Raw genomic sequence first — 17,910 nt, forward strand, 5'->3', positions numbered from 1 at the left:
CCTGGGAGGCAACATACCAACCGTGAGTCTCTCTCGTTCCCACAGAACCTCCTATCTGTTCCCCTAACTATGGAGTCCCCAATGACTAATGTTCTGCTCCTCTTCCCCCTTCCCTTCTGAGCAACAGGGACAGACTCTGTGCCAGAGACCTGTACCCCATTGCTTACCCCTGGTAAGTCATCCCCTGCAACAGTATCCAAAACGGTATACCTGTTGTTGAGGGAAATGGCCACAGGGGATCCCTGCACTGCCTGCTGGTTCCCCCTCCTTCCCCTGACAGTAACCCATCTACCTACTTTTACCTGAGGTGTGACTACCTCCCCATAACTCCTCTCAAAAACCTCCTCCGCCTCCCGAATGATCCAAAGTTCATCCAGCTCCAGTTCCCTAACGCGGTTCTCAGAGCTGGAGTTGGGTGCACTTCCCACAGATGCAGTCAGCAGGGACACTCTTGGCGACCCTTACCTCCCACATTCTGCAGGAGGAACATACAACTGCCTTAACCTCCATTCCCACTATTCCAAATTCCCAACAAATCTGCTGAAAAACCAACAACAAAAAGTCAAAACTTGTTAGGTTAGCAATCCAACGGACAGAACTTCCTAAATAAAAAGCTTACCTTATCAACACACCAGAGTCCTTTTTTTTTTTTGGTTAGAAGAGGAGGGTGGGTGGGAGACACTACACGTGTAGTGTCTCGGGTACAGCCACCACACAAATATATACTTTTTCCTTACCCAGCAGTCCCCTGGTCCTCCGAAAACAAAAGGGAATTCACTTTTAAACTTACACTGAAATTGACTTCACAGCTGTAAGCCTGCTCACGCACCTCTGTTGCTATCAAAGCTGCAGTCACCGAAACTAAAAGCTAAATACTTCCTTTCCCTATAGGCATGTGATCCGGGGGAGACGAACGGAGGTGGGAGGAGGCTTGTGTGAAGTATTAAACACTGGTGTAGATCATGTGGGCCAAATGGCCTGTTTCTGTGCTGTACTTTCTATGTAATGAAACTCTGGGGGAAAAATTCCCCTCAGGATTGGAACCAGTCCAGAATGATCACATGGACTCAGTGATAACTAAGGCTGCTGGCCTCTTTGTGGTTTACCTTGTTGGGTGTAGTTAGCTGGCAACTTATGCTGATGGGTCTTTGTAATTTTAATGGAGGCATTGGGTGGGCAAGATACCTCTGCCAGAGGGAACTGGTCAATGTGTGGACGGTGGGCTTTTGAAATACAACTAAATCTGACCAGTCCCTGTTAATTGAAAATGTATCGAGCATTGATAAATCAGTGCCCTGGGGTTTTGAGGGGAGTCTCCACAGCTTTTACCAATGATGATAGCACTGGGCTATGAGTGTAGCTGATTCAGAAAGTGCACCTGCTGACTTGACAATCAGCAGAACTGAGGAAGAGTATGGGAGGCTCCTCATGAGGTTATTTGAGTCTTGTATGGCTGGATTGGTAAATGTAACCTGTTGCTAACAGGATTTTATTTTGGCACTAGGTGTAACTTCAACCCTGAAGATTTCTCTTATCTGAAGAGGACCTGGTCTGATGGAAATGGACTGACTTTATACCTGAACCTGATGCATGGTTTGAGGGGGAAGGGAAGAGGTTGTACTAGTTTAAATTGAACTTTCTCCTCTCCAGGTGAGGGATGAAACCTTTCCATCTCAGCATCTGCATTGGACACTTGCAGGTTGTATTTCAGTAGCAAGCAGTAGAAAACACTCCACTCTGCTCAACAATGCTTTATAATCATGCTATTCTTGTGTGGGAATGGCTGTCTGCTGTGCCCTCTACAGACTGGGACAAGCTCTCAATGACTCCAGACACAGTAAAGTGGTTGACTCTTAAAATGCTGCCTGAAATGGTCTAGCAAGCCATTCTGTTCTAGAGCAATTTAGGGATGGGCAATAAATGCTGGCCTAGCCAGTGACTCTCGCATCCCACAAACAAATAATAAAAAAATATATAAATAGAGGCCTCTAAAGGGAGAGCTATCATCAGCACCTTTTAAATTGACCTGCTTTCAAACGCAGCCTTATCTAATTTGTAGGTGAGTATGTATTCCTTCTCCAGGGTGCAGGTCTGCTCTTGAGATTCCATGCAGCTCTGACTCCCAGGTGTCTTAGGAGTGAGTCCCATTTCTTGAGTTTTTTGAAATACAACTTGTCTGATTAAAAATAAATTGTTTTATTAAACAGGTAGTGTAGTTTGTCTTTTTTTTATTGTGAATTATTGACTGAATTGTGATCAATAATTAAATTCTTGGTGAGGAGCTGCCAGTTTTAATCAACCTGATGCTGGTTACAATCAGTAGGGATGGCAGTGGTACTCTACCAAGATCAACTATATTTAAATTGATCCTTCATACCTAATGCCAGAACTGTGGTTATACCTGTCAGCAGATAATGGGTAAGGGGTGACCTGTTGGAGGTTTAGATTTGGGGTAGCTGGATGTATCCACTGGGCAACTAGGGATCCTAAGACATTAAATCCAATAAAAATTTCTTTAGGCAGTGGCTAGAATGTGGAGCTTGCTACCACAAGACCTTGAGGTGAATATGAATTTAAGGGGAAGCTGGATCAACATGAGGGAGGAACCACTAGATAAGTTGGTTAAAATAGGGTTGGGGGGGGGGGGTGGGGGGCTTGTGTAGGGCATAAACACTGGTATTGAGTCAAAGATGACCTGACAATGCTACCTCTAATAGGAAAAACAAAATACTGTGGATGCTGGAAATACTCAGCTGGTCTGGCAGCATTTGGGGAGAAAGTTAATATTTCTGGACTGGCCTTTCATCAGAACTGGAAAGAGCTAGAAATGTAATAGGTTTTGAGCAAGTCAAGTTGCAGTGGAAGGGTAGGAAAGGAATGGTCTGATGGGATGGAGGGCAGGAGAGATTAATGATTTATGGTGCAAGCCCAAAGGGTGTTTTAGTGGAACCTGTAAAACAAGTGTCTGGAGGAGATATGAATGGCAGGATAGCTGCTGTCTGAACACAAGTAAAGAAAGGAAATGAGGACAAAGAAAAAAATTTCCTGGTTAAGATCTAAAATTGTTGAACTTGAGCCCAACAAGCTGTAAAGTGCCCAGTTGAAAGATGAGATATTAATCCTCTAGCTTGTTGGAACACTAGCAGGCTGAGGACAGAATTGTGAAGAGTGGGAGGAAGATGGAGAGTTAAAATGGCAGATGACTGGGAACTCAGGGTCACACTTGCAACCTGACCAGTGTAATGCAAACTAGTCACCTGCATGCTATGACTAATATGGGGACGTGGAGCCAATAGCACTTGCTGAGGGCAGGTTTGTATGCAAATTCTAAATGAGCTGGAACTTGGAGGCTGCTGAATGCTCTGTAGAAAGTCTTGGCCAGGTAGATTTTTTTGATATAGGAGATCAATGATAAACTAGTCCAAAACAAAAACAAGAAATGCTGGATTCACTCAACAGGTCTGGCAGCATCTGTGGAAAGAGAAGCAGAGTTAACATTTCGGGTCAGTGACCCTTCTTCGGAACTGACAAATATTAGAAAAGTCACAGATTATAAACAAGTGAGGTGGGGGTTGGGCAAGAGATAACAAAGGAGAAGGTGCAGATTGCACCAGGCCACATAGCTGATCAAAAGGTCACGGAGCAAAGGCAAACAATGTTAATGGTGTGTTGAAAGACAAAGCATTAGTACAGATTAGGTGTGAATATACTGAATATTGAACATCAGCAAGTGCAAACCTGAAGAAAAACAACCTGAAAAAAAGTGGGTAAGCAAACTGAACAAACTAAGATGAAATGAAATAAATGCAAAAAAAATTGTAAAAAGGAATGCAAAGAAAAAATGACTAAAAATGAAAGTAAAGTGGGGGGCTGTCATGCTCTGAAATTATTGAACTCAATGTTCAGTCCGGCAGGCTGTAGTGTGCCTAATCGGTAGATGAGATGCTGTTCCTCGAGCTGGTGTTGATGTTCACTGGAACACTGCAGCAATCCCAGGACAGAGATGTGAGCATGAGAGCAGGGGGGAGTGTTGAAATGGCAAGCAACCGGAAGCTCAGGGTCCTGCTTGCGGACTGAGCGGAGATGTTCCGCAAAGCGGTCACCCAGTCTGCGCTTGGTCTCCCCAATGTAGAGGAGACCACACTGAGTAGCGAATACAGTATACTACATTGAAAGAAGTACAAGTAAATCGTTGCTTCACCTGAAAGGAGTGTTTGGGGCCTGGGATAGTGAGGAGAGAGGAGGTAAATGGGCAGGTATTACACCTCCTGCGATTGCAAGGGAAGGTGCCCTGGGACGGGGATGAGGTGGTGGGGGTAATGGAGGAGTGGACCAGGGTGTCGCGGAGGGAACGATCCCTTCGGAATGCTGACGGGGGAAGGGAGGGGAAGATGCGACTGGTAGTGGCATCATGCTGGAGGTGGCGAAAATGGCGGAGGATGATCCTTTGGATATGGAGGCTGGTGGGATGAAAAGTGAGGACAAGGGGAGCCCTGTCACGGTTCTGGGAGGGAGGGGAAGGGGTGAGGGTAGAGGTGCGGGGAATGGGTCGGACACGGTTGAGGGCCCTGTCAACCACAGTGGGGGGAAATCCTCAGTTGAGGAAAAAGGAGGTTATATCAGAAGCACCGTCATGATAAACTAGTGCTGTTTGAAGTGAGGCAGGAATTGAAACTGGTAGCACAGAATAGGATGGTTTTAATCTTACTGATTGAACTCTGGTTCTGTAGAATCAATGGCCTTTGTGGAAAGGTGTGATTGATTTCACTCAGCTGTTGGTGCTCTAGTTGTCTCTGCTGTGGGGTTGGCACTGGTCTTTGTTTTGCAATGGGCTTTCAGGAATATAAATCTGCAGGTCTGCTTTTGTTAGTGGTTTGTTTGATTTCCTATGACTTTGAGCTGAATGCAACCTCTACTGCCATCTATGGTAATTGCATGTAAGTGTCCAAAAACTTCCAGCATAGGCAGTGTTTCACTCTAGTTTCCTTGTGTAGTCCCTCACTGCTACTCAGTCCCAACTGGCCCCACTCGCTGCAGGTTTTAAAGAGAATGCACTCTCTTTCCTGTCAGTTATTGGCCAATGTTTCCTAATCATTCTGCATCTCCTGTGTTTGGTGAGGACAATTATTTTTGGCTTTGATGTATTCCCTGTTTGATTAGCTTGCTGATGTCTCCATGTCAACCAGCCACTTGGAAGATACTGGAGGGCTCCGTCAGGACTGTAGATGGGCAAGAGTTGATGCATTTGAGAGGAAGGGAAGACTACTACAGGGAAAATAAATTTCAGTTTGGATGGTGCAGGCAATTCAGTTGAGCAGAATATCTGGCTTCATCAAGGACATGACGGTAGATACTGAGGCTGTTTCCCCCTGGCTGGACGGTCTAGAAGAAGGGGCCATAAATCTCAGGATAAGGGATTGGCCATTTAGGGCTAAGATGAGAAGTGCCTTCACTCAAAGGGTTGTAAATCTTTGGAATTCTCAGCTGTGGGTGCTCAGTCATTGAATATATTCACAACTGAGATGAATAGATTTTTTCATATTAAGGAAATGAAGGGATATGGAGATAGTGTGGGAAGGTGGAATTGAGGTGAATCATGGTGAATGGTTAAGGTGCCATATGACCTACTCCTGCTTCTATTTCTTGCATTTGGAAGTCAAATCTGTACAGTCTTTCAGTTAGATGAGTAAAATGAGCATATTTCAGGTTTAAGGCAGTGTGTGTGCCATGTTATGTGACCTTAGGCAATCCAGGAATGGTCTAGCAATGGGAATTGAAATATAGCACAGGGGCAAACATTTATGCCTAAATTGAATTCTCTCATGAAGATGGTCCTTTTCATTTGTTGTAGGTTTCCCACCTCTACCACATTTTTAAGCAGTGTCTATTGTTACCTAACAATGATCCCATAAAGAGCAATGAGATCAATCAGTTGATGTTTTTTTTTGGTATTGGTTAAGGAAGAATTTTAATGAGAATTTCTTTGGTTTTAATGTGACAAGGTCTTTAATATCCAAATAAATCAGCAGAGAGGGTAGTAGGGGATGAGCTTTAGCATCTTAATTGAAGTAGAGATGTAAGATTGCAACTGAGATGAATCATGAGGGCTGTTTGGCTTTCATCCAGGGAAGAAAGCTACAGTGATTCTCATTACAATAGTCAGCTGTGTTGTAAAACATTCTACAGTTTTAGCCTCCACTGCCATTGCCATATGGTGAAGATAATGCAAGATTTATATTAATCACCAAGTTACTGGAGCTGTGCATTCAGTCTTCAATGGTCTGCTTCCTTAGAATGTGCTGCAATAGATTCAAAGGTGCTGAATTTAATTCACACATCTGGCTATTGGGATTGTATTGATGCTCTATGCCCAATTCTCACCCTCTTTGCCAGCATGTGACTATTCCTTTGTCAAGTTTCAACTAGACAACCTCTAGCACCATAACAGGTGCCCTGTAAATGTGAATCTCTACAGCAAGGGGTAACTTGTCTGACTCTTGCATCTTAGTTGAGTGAATCTGATACATGATATGGTTACATGTGCTACTTTGAGCTACAGACCCTGATAACAAATGGAAACTCTTTGATTTGGGTGCAAAGAGCCCAGTTGTAAGATTTGATTTATGGATCTCTCCTGCCTGTCTTGCATCTACATCTGTCCTCTCTGCATCTCATTCATAGGAACTGGGGGAGGCTGTTTAGCTCTCCTGTTCCACCACCATTCAATGAGATTGTGGCTGATCTGTGACCTAACTCCATAAAGCCACCTTTGCCCCATATCCCTTAGATTCTTTGTTATCCAAAAGGTATTATCAATCTTATTTTTAAAAATTAACAATTGATCTAGCATCAATCACCACTTCTGGGAGAGTTCCAAACTTCTACCATCCTTTTGCATGTAAAAGTGTTTCCTAATTTCACTCCTGAAAGGTCTGGTTCTAATTTTTACACTGTTCCCCAGTCCTAGACTCCAAACAGCAGAAATATTTTCTTCTATCTGCTCCCCTTAATATCTTAAACTGATCAAATCAGCTCTTCTAAATTCCAGGAAATACAACCCTATCCATCTAACAGTCTGCTCACCTGTGAGTTATTCGAGGGCTTTGTTGTAATAGGTAAAATTGTCTGTGTAGCTGCTATAGTTTAAAGAGGTCAATTGTATGTACAATATCAATGAATAGTTCCAGTACAATGCTTTGTGTTGTATTCTGTGCAGCTCAGAATTGAATAGTAGAGTTTTACTGCAAATATAGATTTGTTAGCCAGATATGGGGCAAAGGTGGCTATATGGAGTTACAGATCAGCCATGATCATTGAATGGTGGAAGAGACTTGAGGAGCTATACAACCTCTTGCTTCTATTTTTCCATCTGACAGAAGTGAAAGTACAATCATGTGGTTGTGAAGAGACAGAGCTGTCATTGTTGGGGGTGGGGACAAGGTTGAGCTAGATTTAGAATTTATGATGGACTGCAACACTAAGTATTATGCAACCATCTTTATTTTGCAGAAGATATTTTAAGCCAAAATGGGTGACACTTTTACCAAAAAAAGCACAGCACTGACCAATACTGTGCTATGAGTGACGTAACGGAATGTTCTACAAACTGGACTGATATGAAAGTTGCCCATCTGATTCAGAGACTCAAACAGAAAACTCTAGAAACACTCAGCAGGTCAGGCACTATCTGTGGAAAGAGAAACAAGATAATGTTAGACAGAATTGAGAACTGAAACCACAGTTTTTCCTTTTCTGTCTGTAAACGCACCTTTTTTTTGAAAAAGGTCTGTTTCTTAATTAGAGTGTATGGCCAATTTGAATAACCAGCAGCACGCTTTTTGAGTTTAAATAAAGAGGATTATTTTTATTCACATGTTCACCCTGAAAATCTAATGCTACATCACTCGCTCACCGCTTGTGCACGGGGAAAAAGTCGTTAAAAGGATGGTGCACTTTTATAAATTGCAAGCAAAAGAATAGTTCGTAAGTCACGTGATTTGGTTCATCTTGAAGAAAAGGCATGCGTTGCAGGCCTGGTGCAGAAGGCAGTTTCGCTCCTGAAGTGTAGTTGGGTAGATTCAATAGCCGGAGATGTATATTGATGTAGTTGCAGGATTCTCTAAGAGCTTGATTTTCAGCAGGTTACGAGCATACGAATTGGGAGCAGAAGTAGACCAGTCAGCCCGTCAAGCTTGCTCTGCCATTCAACAAGATCATGGCTGATCTGATTGTAATCTCAAATCCATATTCCTGCCGACTCCCCATAACCTTCCACCACCTTGCTTATCAAGAATCTATCTATCTACCTCTGCCTTAAACATATTCAAAGACTGCTTCCATTGCCTTTTGAGGAAGAGAATTCCAAAGACTCATGACCCTCAGAAAAGATGTCTCCTCATCTGTCGAGTTGCTTTTTTCCGCAGTCTGTATTTTAAAGATTTTGAAAGAGACCAATGTGGCTGTCCCACCATGTGACTTCTCACTGTTCCTTTTCCAAATATGGTGGGGGTCTGGGTTGATTAGCCCCATCCTGTTTGTCTTATCCCTCTTCAGGATGAATAGCTTAAAACAATCACCTTTTTCAGGAGAAAACCATTCAATTCAAGAATGTCTCCCCATGCTTTGAGGATGGGCATTGATGACACCTTAGGCTGGAAGGTATTCTTCTGTCCTCTTAGACAGTGAGTCAGTTCTTAAATACACAAGTCAAGGTCATCTGACCTTTGGCAGCCATCTTTGTGGCCCATGTCCACTGTAGTTCATTTAAAACAAGGAAAATTCAGTTCCAGAATATTCAATGGCCTCTTTATCTCGAGAGACAATGGGTAAGTGCTTGGAGGTGGTTTGTGGAGCAGTGCCTGGAGTGCCTATAAAGGCCTATTCTAGAGTGACATGCTCTTCCACAGATGCTGCAGAAAAATTTGTTTGTCGGGGCTGTTTCACAGTTGGCTCTCCCCTTGCGCTTCTGTCTTTTTTCCTGCCGACTGCTAAGTCTCTTCGACTCGTCACACTATAGCCCTGCCTTTTATGGCTGCCCACCAGCTCTGGCAATCGCTGGCAACTGACTCCCACGACTTGTGATCAATGTCACATGACTTCATGTCACATTTGCAGACGTCTTTAAAGCGGAGACATGGACGGCTGGTGGGTCTGATACCAGTGGCGAGCTCGCTGTACAATGTGTCTTTGGGGATCCTGCCATCTTCCATGCGGCTCACGTGGCCAAGCCATCTCAAGCTGACTATCCGTGTTTAAAGCTATGAATAGGACATACCTGTACTGGGCATAACTAACATTTCAGGTTGTTGGTCTTATGCCAGAACTGGAAACGATTAGTAATGTAACAGGTTTTAAACAAGAGGCAGGGATGTGAAGGGGGAAAGAACAAAAGGGGAAAGTCATTGGAAGACAGAGATTAAATAACAAAGGGGGTGATGGTGTGAGGCTAAGGGGATGGGAATGGGTCAAGTAAAGAAACCAAAGATGGGTCTGGAGGAGGTGTAAATGGCAACAGCAGAATCATTAGAAACAGCTGCAGTCTGGAAAAAATGGGAGTAGTGGTTAGGCTCTGAAACTGTTGCACTTGGTGTTGAGTCCGGAAGGCCGTAAAATGCCTGATTCCGAGGTTGCATAGAAACCCAATCTGACACTACTCGCAGGACTAGAAGGGAGGGAAATTCTCCCTCTCTTCTGTCTTGATAGGACCCGGGTTCGATTCTGGGTACTGCCTGTGCGGAGTTTGCAAGTTCTCCCTGTGTCTGCGTGGGTTTTCGCCGGGTGCTCCGGTTTCCTCCCACATCCATAGACTTGCAGGTGATAGGTAAATTGGCCGTTGTAAATTGCCCCTAGTGTAGGGAGGTGATGGGGAATATGGGATTACTGTAGGGTTAGTATAAATGGGTGGTTGTTGGTCGGCACAGACTCTGTGGGCTGAAGGGCCTGTTTCAGTGCTGTATCGCTAAATAGAAATAAAGAGGGAGGCACACAGCCAAGTGGCGAAGGTGTATCCAAATTAATGAGGGACTTGGGCTGCCTTTTAGTTTGAAAGAGTTAAAAAGACTTGCATTTCTATATTGCTTTACTTGACCGCCAAACAGTTGAAATGTAGTTTGGCGGAAGCTTTATTGTAGCAACCTTTCATTTATTGGAGAAGAAAAGATTTAAGAGTAGATTTGATGGAGGTGTTCAAAATCGTGAGCGGCCTGGGCAAAGTACATAGGAAAAAGCTCTTCCTGTTGGCTGAAGGATCCAGAACCAGCGGTGGTTGGCAAAAGAAGCAACAGCCCCATGAGTAATGATGTAAGTCTATGCACCTGTAAAGAAATAGGCAAATGTTCACAGTAACTGGTGCAGTCTGAACCACCAATCCACTCCCGCACAGGACGCCCCAAACAATGATGGCGCCCCAATACCGCAACAGCCAGCGGGGCAAAGACCATCCAACTCGTCTCAATTCAAGAAAAGAGTAAGAAGGAAACCTCAAAAATGTTGAACAAACTTTTAGTCAGTCCGATGCAACTTACTTTTATTAAATTAAAAATAAAGCGATAGAAATGATATATCAGGCTTCGTCTTCCGCCGGAGGTTGCGTCAATGCCGCGCGCCAACCTAGTTTGATGGCGGCGGCGGTGACTGACGTGGGAACAGCCAATGTCAGGAGGGGTAGGGGGGCCAGCGGCCCAATGAGCGGCGGGGAGGCGGGACGTTAGAGGCAGCGCAGAGTTTGGTTGAGTCTCGGTCTCCCTGAAGTTGTCAAAAGCTGCTCAAGGGGGAGAGAAAACTGCGGGAGAGGGGAAAGTTCCAAGGGGATGGAAATAAAATAAGAGCTTCACTTAAAATCACACACAGGCTGGTAAGAACGTGGGGTTTCTGATTTAATGGGCTCTGGTATGAAATGATATTGAAAGCGGGGGTAGATTTTGTGTGTGTGTTTCTGTTTAAATGGTGCATTATTATTCTAGGTGAGTTGGAAGGGGTTTGTGTTTACTTCCTGTTGATATGAGGCCCAGAGTGGATCCTCTCTCTGTCTCTCCATCACACATCAGGGACTTCAAATCTCCGGCTTTGCTAAAATCATCCTAATAAACAGGGTGCAAAATTGCTTTCAGCCAAGAAACAGAAGCAATGATTTGTCCGGTGTATTTGTTTTAAAAGATCTGATTTTTATTGGTGTGAATTGAAAGCTGTCCTGTTCTGTCTGACCCCCCCCCCACCCGGGTGCTTTCTCTCTCTCTATAAATAATTATTAGCCTTGCCTTCTGCTTGCTATTTCTACGCGTTTTAAATGATTCGATGCTGTTTATCTTGCATATGATTAGTTAAATCCATGACTTGGATGTAAGAAAATCCACTGAAAAATAACTGCCTCCTGCTTCGATCTGAGCTAAGAGCATGTGTAAGAGGCAACGACATGGAACAAGCTGCCTTCTGTGCAGTTAAGTGATCTGTCTGATGTGTTTTCTCCATGTGGTGTCATGCATTTTGTTAAAACAGCCCATGGGAAAATAAAATTGCTCTTTGAAGAAAATTAAACCATCTTTTCTTCGCGTTTATCTTTTTTGAAAAAAGGTTTCTTTTTACGACAGCTGAAGCCTCTCAATCTTGTGGTAGGATGTGGGAAGGTGCTTGTGGGCTGCTGATTCTCAGATGTGCTGTTGTGGGGTATCGGCCAGTGTAGCAAAGGCACTTCTCTATAAAGGGGGAGGAGGTGGAATGGGAGGGCGAGTGGCACTGGATACCTTCCCACTGCCATCTTAGAAGTGACACAGGTGGATGAGTAGGCACTGACTACTAATCATGCTTTCCACTTAAGGAGGTGTGTGTCTGGTGGATGTGTACATAAACTAACCCACCCTCCCAAAACATAATCAGTACAGAGTACTGCCATATGCAGGGGGTTCAAGGTGTTGTAATGAGTGCTCGAATAGCTCTGTGTGCTAGGAGCTGCACCTTACCTGTCACTCACAGTCCTTCTTGAAATCAAAAGCAAAACACAACGTAGGAAGAGGAGTAGGCCATTCAGCCCGTCAAGTCTGCTCCACCATTCAGTTAGATCATGGCTGATCATCTGTCTCAACTTCACTTTCCTGTGCTATCCCCATGTCCCTTGATGTCATTAATATTCAGATATCTATATCTATAACACAAGAAGTATGTGTTATTTATATGCCTTGTGGCTAGTGATCTGGAGCAAGAATCCTGACTTATCCATCACCTTTTTTTATTCTTTCATGGGATGTGGGAGGCTATTATTTGTTGCCCATCCCTAATTGCCCTTGACAATTGAGTGGCTGCTAGGCCATTTCAGAGGGCAGTTAAGAGTCAGCCACATTGCTGTGGGTCTGGAGTCACATGTAGGCCAGACCAGGTAAGGACAGCAAATTTCCTTCACTAAAGGACATTGGTGAGCCAGTTGGATTTTTACAACAATCGATGATCATTTCATGGCACCATTACTGAGACTAGCTTTCAATTACAGATTTTTATTAATTCATTGAATTTAAATTCCACCTGCTGTCACGGTGAGATTTGAACCTGTGTCCCCAGGGCATTAGCGTGGCCCTCTGCATCACTAGTGCATTGACATCAGCACGACGCCACTATCTTCCCTTTTAGGACCGGGACAGTCTTACACATTCACTAGAGTTTAGAAGAATGAGAGGTGATCGCATTGAAAAATGTAACATTCTTAGAGAGCTTGACGGAATAGATGCTGGGAGGACATGAACTGGAGAGTGTTACACTGAGGTGGGAGCAGTACGTTGTCTTTTCTAGTTCCACTTCTCCACAGGTCACAACATATATTTAAATGTTTACCCAGTTACCGATGTGGTCAATCATATACTCTAGTCTTTATCCTAGAATAAAATACACCAACCAGCTGTCTTTAATAAACAACAAAATTATCAGTTAATTCTCAAACAGGACTTCTCCAGTAATGAAGCAAAGCATTGACGCATAGATTGAAATATGAAAATTCCCTTTTTAAATTCCCCACATACACACTGAAAAAAATACAGAAATTCTCCCTGCAAAGGTCTTTTACAAAAAAAAAAGACAAAAATTGCTTTCTCCAGATACTTGCTAATTTTTGAAGAAAAAGAGAATATATGGAAAGAAATCAGTTTTCCCTCTTGGTCTGGTGTCAAGGTATATGGAGACAGGTCACTGGGATCTGTTCTAGAGCAGTTCTTTTTAGGGGGTGTTGAGAGTGAATCTGGCAGGTTTTTCCAGCTTCTCAGGAGAGATGCAGCACCAGGGATTTTAGCTCTCCCACACTGGATCTTTGCAGGGTTCCTTCAAAGAGTTAGAGAAAGAGGTGAACTGGGTGGTTTTGTTTTCCTTGTCAGGCAAACACCAACTGTCTTCAGAACAGTTCACAGCTCAACTAAACTGAAAGCAATATCCACCCCAAATAGAAAGTCAACCTCTATAAACCTTGACATGTGGCTTCTTTGTAAACATCTTCCCCAGGTCACCAAGGTTTCTGTTGTTTGCTGAGCTTAAAGCACATGATTTCCAGCACAGGTTGTTTTGAAACAACATCTCAAGTATCCTTTCAGTGAACTTGGTAAAAAGAAAATCCATGGAATCTTTCCAGTTTTAACACAAGTCCTCAAAAAAATATATTAAAAAGTGGAAGGACTTGTGTAACAGTTGTCACAGTCTCAAAATAAGGGGGCAACCATTTAGGACAGAGAAATTTTTTCACTAAGAGAGCTGTGAGCCTTTATAATTCTCTAGCCCAATGGGCTATGGATGCTCAGTCATTGAATATATTCAAATCAGATAGCGACAGATTTTTGGATACTATGAGAATCGAGGGATATGGGGTAGGGTGGCAAGGCGTAGCTGCGGTAGCAGATCAGCCGTTACCGTATTGAATGGTGGAGCAGGTTGGAGGGGCTGAATGGCCTACACCTATTTATTATGCTCACTTCAAGTAATTAAAGGACATGGAATAAGCTCTAGAGTGGGGGAAGAGGAAGAAAGCCATAGGCTGGAATTGCGAGCAGGGAATCTCTGGAGAATCCTTCTGTCATTGTGTTTCCAGAGCTGCTGCTGCTGCCCATTTGCTACACTTCCAGCATCACTTGTTACCTTCAGGAGAGAAACAGGCAGTAAGCAAAGTGCTGAGCATTTCACTCTTGATTCCATATGGATGTTGAGTTGCTGTAGAAAGCGTTTTCCTGAGATTGTGAGTGAAGCTATTTTTCTGCTCTTAACCTGGTACTCCTAGAGGACGACGTTAGAATGTTAATTTTCTCCCCAGTGAGGGCATTCTGAAATTCGGGTGCTTGATGCATGTGTTTTTTTTCCCCAGCCATTTAAATTAATGGTCAGAAGCTCAGGTCTCCAATGCTGGACTGCAAGGCTGACCACTGGGACTGTGAAATTGGAAAATGACCCCTTAGCTGGAAAAGGAATTCCTAAATAAAAACAAGAAATGCTGGAAATACTCAGCAGGTCTGGCAGCATCTGTGGAAAGAGAAACAGAGTTAACGTTTCGGGTCAGTGACCCTTCTTCCTATTAGCAAGTTTTCCTTTTAAAATTCTCATCCTTGTTTTCAAATCCCTCCTTGGCCTCATCCCTCCCTGTCTGTAATCTCCTCCAGCCCCACAACCCTCCAAGACCTCTGCGCTTCTCCAATGCTGGCCTCTTACGCATCTTTGATTTTCATCGCTCTGCCATTGGCGGCCTTACCTTCAGCTCCTGAGGCCCTAAACCGCATTCAAATTTTTAAAATATATGCAATGGGTGGTTTGGATCTGGAATGCACTGCCTGAGAATGTCGTGGAGGCAGATTCAATCGTGGCTTTCAAAAGGGAATTGGACAAGCACCTGAAGATACAAAAAAAAATTTGCGGGGTTACGGGGAAATGGTGGGTGAGTGGGTTGAGCTGAATTGCTCTTGCAGAGAGCTGGCAGGAACTTGACAGGCTGAATGGCCTCCTTTTATGCTGTAACCATTCTATGATTTTGTCCTAAGTATGCTTCTGTGAAGTGCTTTGTGACACTTTACCACCTTAAAGCTGCTGTATAAAGGCAAATTGTTGTTGGTGCTTGTGTGCATGCATATGTAATGAGCTCCTTGTGCTATCAGGCAATTTATCCCACGTTATAACTTTTTACAGTGGTGAAGTGATTACTCTATAAAGGTGAATGATTATCTAGACAGACCGTATGGGGCCACTATATTTGAGAATGGAGACACTGGGTTAGGGAGGGTTCAAATCTGGCAGGATTCTTGCTTCTGATTGTATTCATTGACCCTCCAAGAGAGAGCATGTGTGTGTGTTGGGTAAATTAAGGATTGAATATTCAAGGTCGAAAACCCCACTGCCACTCACAGTTGAGGCTCATTTGTGATGAATGCCTCTTTGCGATAATCAAGAGGGAAAGCTCATTTTGTTTTTTTTCATTTTTTCCAACTCTTTTAGAAGCACTCCAACCTGATATTTCTCATAAATTTTGAAACCATGACAAGTGATTTCTTTTGAGGATCGTGTCCTGTTGTGCTTTTTAAAAGTCTGATTTTCGTTCCTCCTCTCCTGAATGTGCTACCTCAGGCTTGTGCGACCACAGTCACCTGCTGCACGCCAATATTCTTGCTCAAACAACCGTTCTTTGTGAGCTGAGATAGGATGTGTTACTGGGCTATTGAAATGTGGAGGGCATCACAGCCGAGCCTGTTCCTGTCTGCATTGGACGTTGGCGCACGTGCAGTTGCTGGCTGGTATTGCTGAATGGTGATCAGGAGCAGGAACCCAAGTTAATTCATTTTGCCCCCTTTTCCGAGCTCATGGGGGTGACTCAGGCTGTATAAACCAGCATTTACATCAAGCTTTTCTTGCCCTCAGGCGATCCCAAAGTGCTTGACAGCCAATGAATGTTTGAAGTGCAGTCACTGTTGTTTCGTAGGCAAACACAGCACAGCAAGATCCCACAAGCAACAAATGCGATCAGTGGACAGTGAGGGATGAATGGCGGTAGGGTCACCAAGATCACTTTGTGCTCTTTGTCCAATGGTGCCGTGGGATCTTTCCCACCCGCCTGAACAGTCAGATGGGGCCATAGTTTATCTGAAGAATGGTACCTCCGACAATGCAGCACTGTGCCAGTACAGCACTGTTGTGAGCCTGGATTATGTTCTCAAGACCTTGTGTGGGGCTTGACACCCATAACCTTCTGACTCAAGCAAGAGGACTTCCAGCAGAGCCAGGCTAAGATCAGCACAAACAGAGGAACGTTTGGGATGTTGTTAGGCTTGTATGGTTCCGTTCCACACTGCCTAGCAACTTTACAAACCAAACCACTTATTTCTGATAAGTTGTCAATCTTGTTCCACTTATTTATCTTTATGTATTTAAAAAAAGGTCTTGCATTTGTATAGCACCTTTTGGGACCTCAGGACTTCCCAAAGTGCTTTACAGCCAATTAAGTTCTTTTGTAGTGTCGGCCCCTCCTGCCTGTGTGGAAGAGCTAGCCAATTAGTGCCACTCCACTGCTCTTTCCCCATATCCCTGCAAATTTCAAATTTGGGTGCTGAGAATGCTTTGCCTGTGTATACTTCAGATGTGAGCATCACTGGCAAGGCCAGCATTTATTGCCCATCCCTAATTACCCTTGCTAACTGACTTGCTTGGTCATTCCAAAGGGCAGTTAAGAGTCAACCACATTGCTGTGGGTCTAGAGTCACATATAGGCCAGACGGGCAAGGACAGTAGAGCTCCACCCCTGAAGGGCATTAGTGAATCCCAATCATCATTATTAGCTTTTTTATTCCAGGTTTATTAATTAAATTTAAATTCCTCCAGCTGCCGTGGTGGGATTTGAACTCCTGTCTCCAGAGCATTAGTCCAGGCCTCTGGATTACTAGTCCAGTAACTGTCTCCCTATAATTGTATGATTGTAATTCTTGTCTGAGCTTTGTAAAATTGCTTTTGATAATTCTAAGATCTTTCTGATAAGACATCGTCTTCTCATTCTTCCTGCATGTTAGTTGTGCTTTGCCAGTTTCTTTCATGCGAGTTGTTCCATCCTTGTGTTGTTTCAGGGTGGGTAACGGACATCGACTCTCCAACGTGACGCAAACTCAGGACCCTCTCTGCTAAAGCACTTTAGAGGAAGGAAGAACAAGGGGTGGGGAAAGCCCACAAGATTTTGCCTGGCTGGACTGAGTGGAGCAGGAACAATGTTGAGAAGCGGTGAGCACTGGCAACCCAGTGGTGGCGAGGTGTGCTAATGCAGGTATGCTACATGGTTACCCTTGTATGGAATAATAGCTGGTTCAGAGTAGATCATTGAAGAATAGCCAGGGTTCCGTGGTGTCAACTGTGGCTCAGTCAGCAGCGCTCACCTCTTAGGCAAAAGGAGGTGGGTTCAAGCCCTGTTCCAGAGAGGTGATGCCCCAGTTCTGATATTTTGATTTCTAAATAGAAAGAGCAAGTTCCTGTGATTGGAGTGCATGAATCCCACCAGTTCACAGCCAGAATTGGGCATTGTGAGTCTTGTATCTTGAGGTATTGGGCAGAGGGAAGGGGGATAACGCATGTAGTCTGCTCCTGTTGTGTTGTCTTCTGGTTTCCTAAAGAACACCTTTACTGGAGATTGTCCAAGAGCATTGAGTCCAGACAGTTCCACTCTTCTGCAGCAACAGTGGCCTACAGACTTGAGTTGGTGCTTTATAATAGGGCTCAGTTCCCCTGATTCACCCAGGGTTCCTGCTTCTGATGGCTATACACCAACGCCTGCCAGAAGTTTGTGTTTGGGGGATTATTGAATACTAACAGAAATCCAACCAGCTATGGTGTCCCTTAATGCTGAATAGCCTGTTTCTCAATGCAGTTGTGAAAAATAGCCACTGGGAAGTCATACCATATTTGTTAATAGAAGCTGAAGCTCAGCAC

General features: G+C 44.0%; 1 protein-coding gene across 3 annotated transcripts in view; it reads left to right on the forward strand.

The window, feature by feature from the left end:
- LOC137353406 (oxysterols receptor LXR-beta-like) overlaps positions 1 to 17,910 on the forward strand; it is a 48,962-nt gene that overhangs the window by 6,542 nt on the left and 24,510 nt on the right. Inside the window, exons 1-3 of one of the 3 annotated variants that reach the window (XM_068019656.1) lie at positions 10,727 to 10,852; positions 14,324 to 14,510; positions 17,058 to 17,251. The gene's annotated coding sequence lies outside the window, so the exon portion shown is untranslated. Of the gene's footprint in view, positions 1 to 1,504; positions 1,651 to 10,726; positions 10,853 to 14,323; positions 14,511 to 17,057; positions 17,252 to 17,910 lie in introns of those variants that run through there. The other 2 variants (XM_068019654.1, XM_068019655.1) reach the window with 2 other exon arrangements.

The sequence above is a fragment of the Heterodontus francisci genome, chromosome 41, assembly GCF_036365525.1.
Source record: "Heterodontus francisci isolate sHetFra1 chromosome 41, sHetFra1.hap1, whole genome shotgun sequence".
Taxonomy (NCBI): domain Eukaryota; kingdom Metazoa; phylum Chordata; class Chondrichthyes; order Heterodontiformes; family Heterodontidae; genus Heterodontus; species Heterodontus francisci.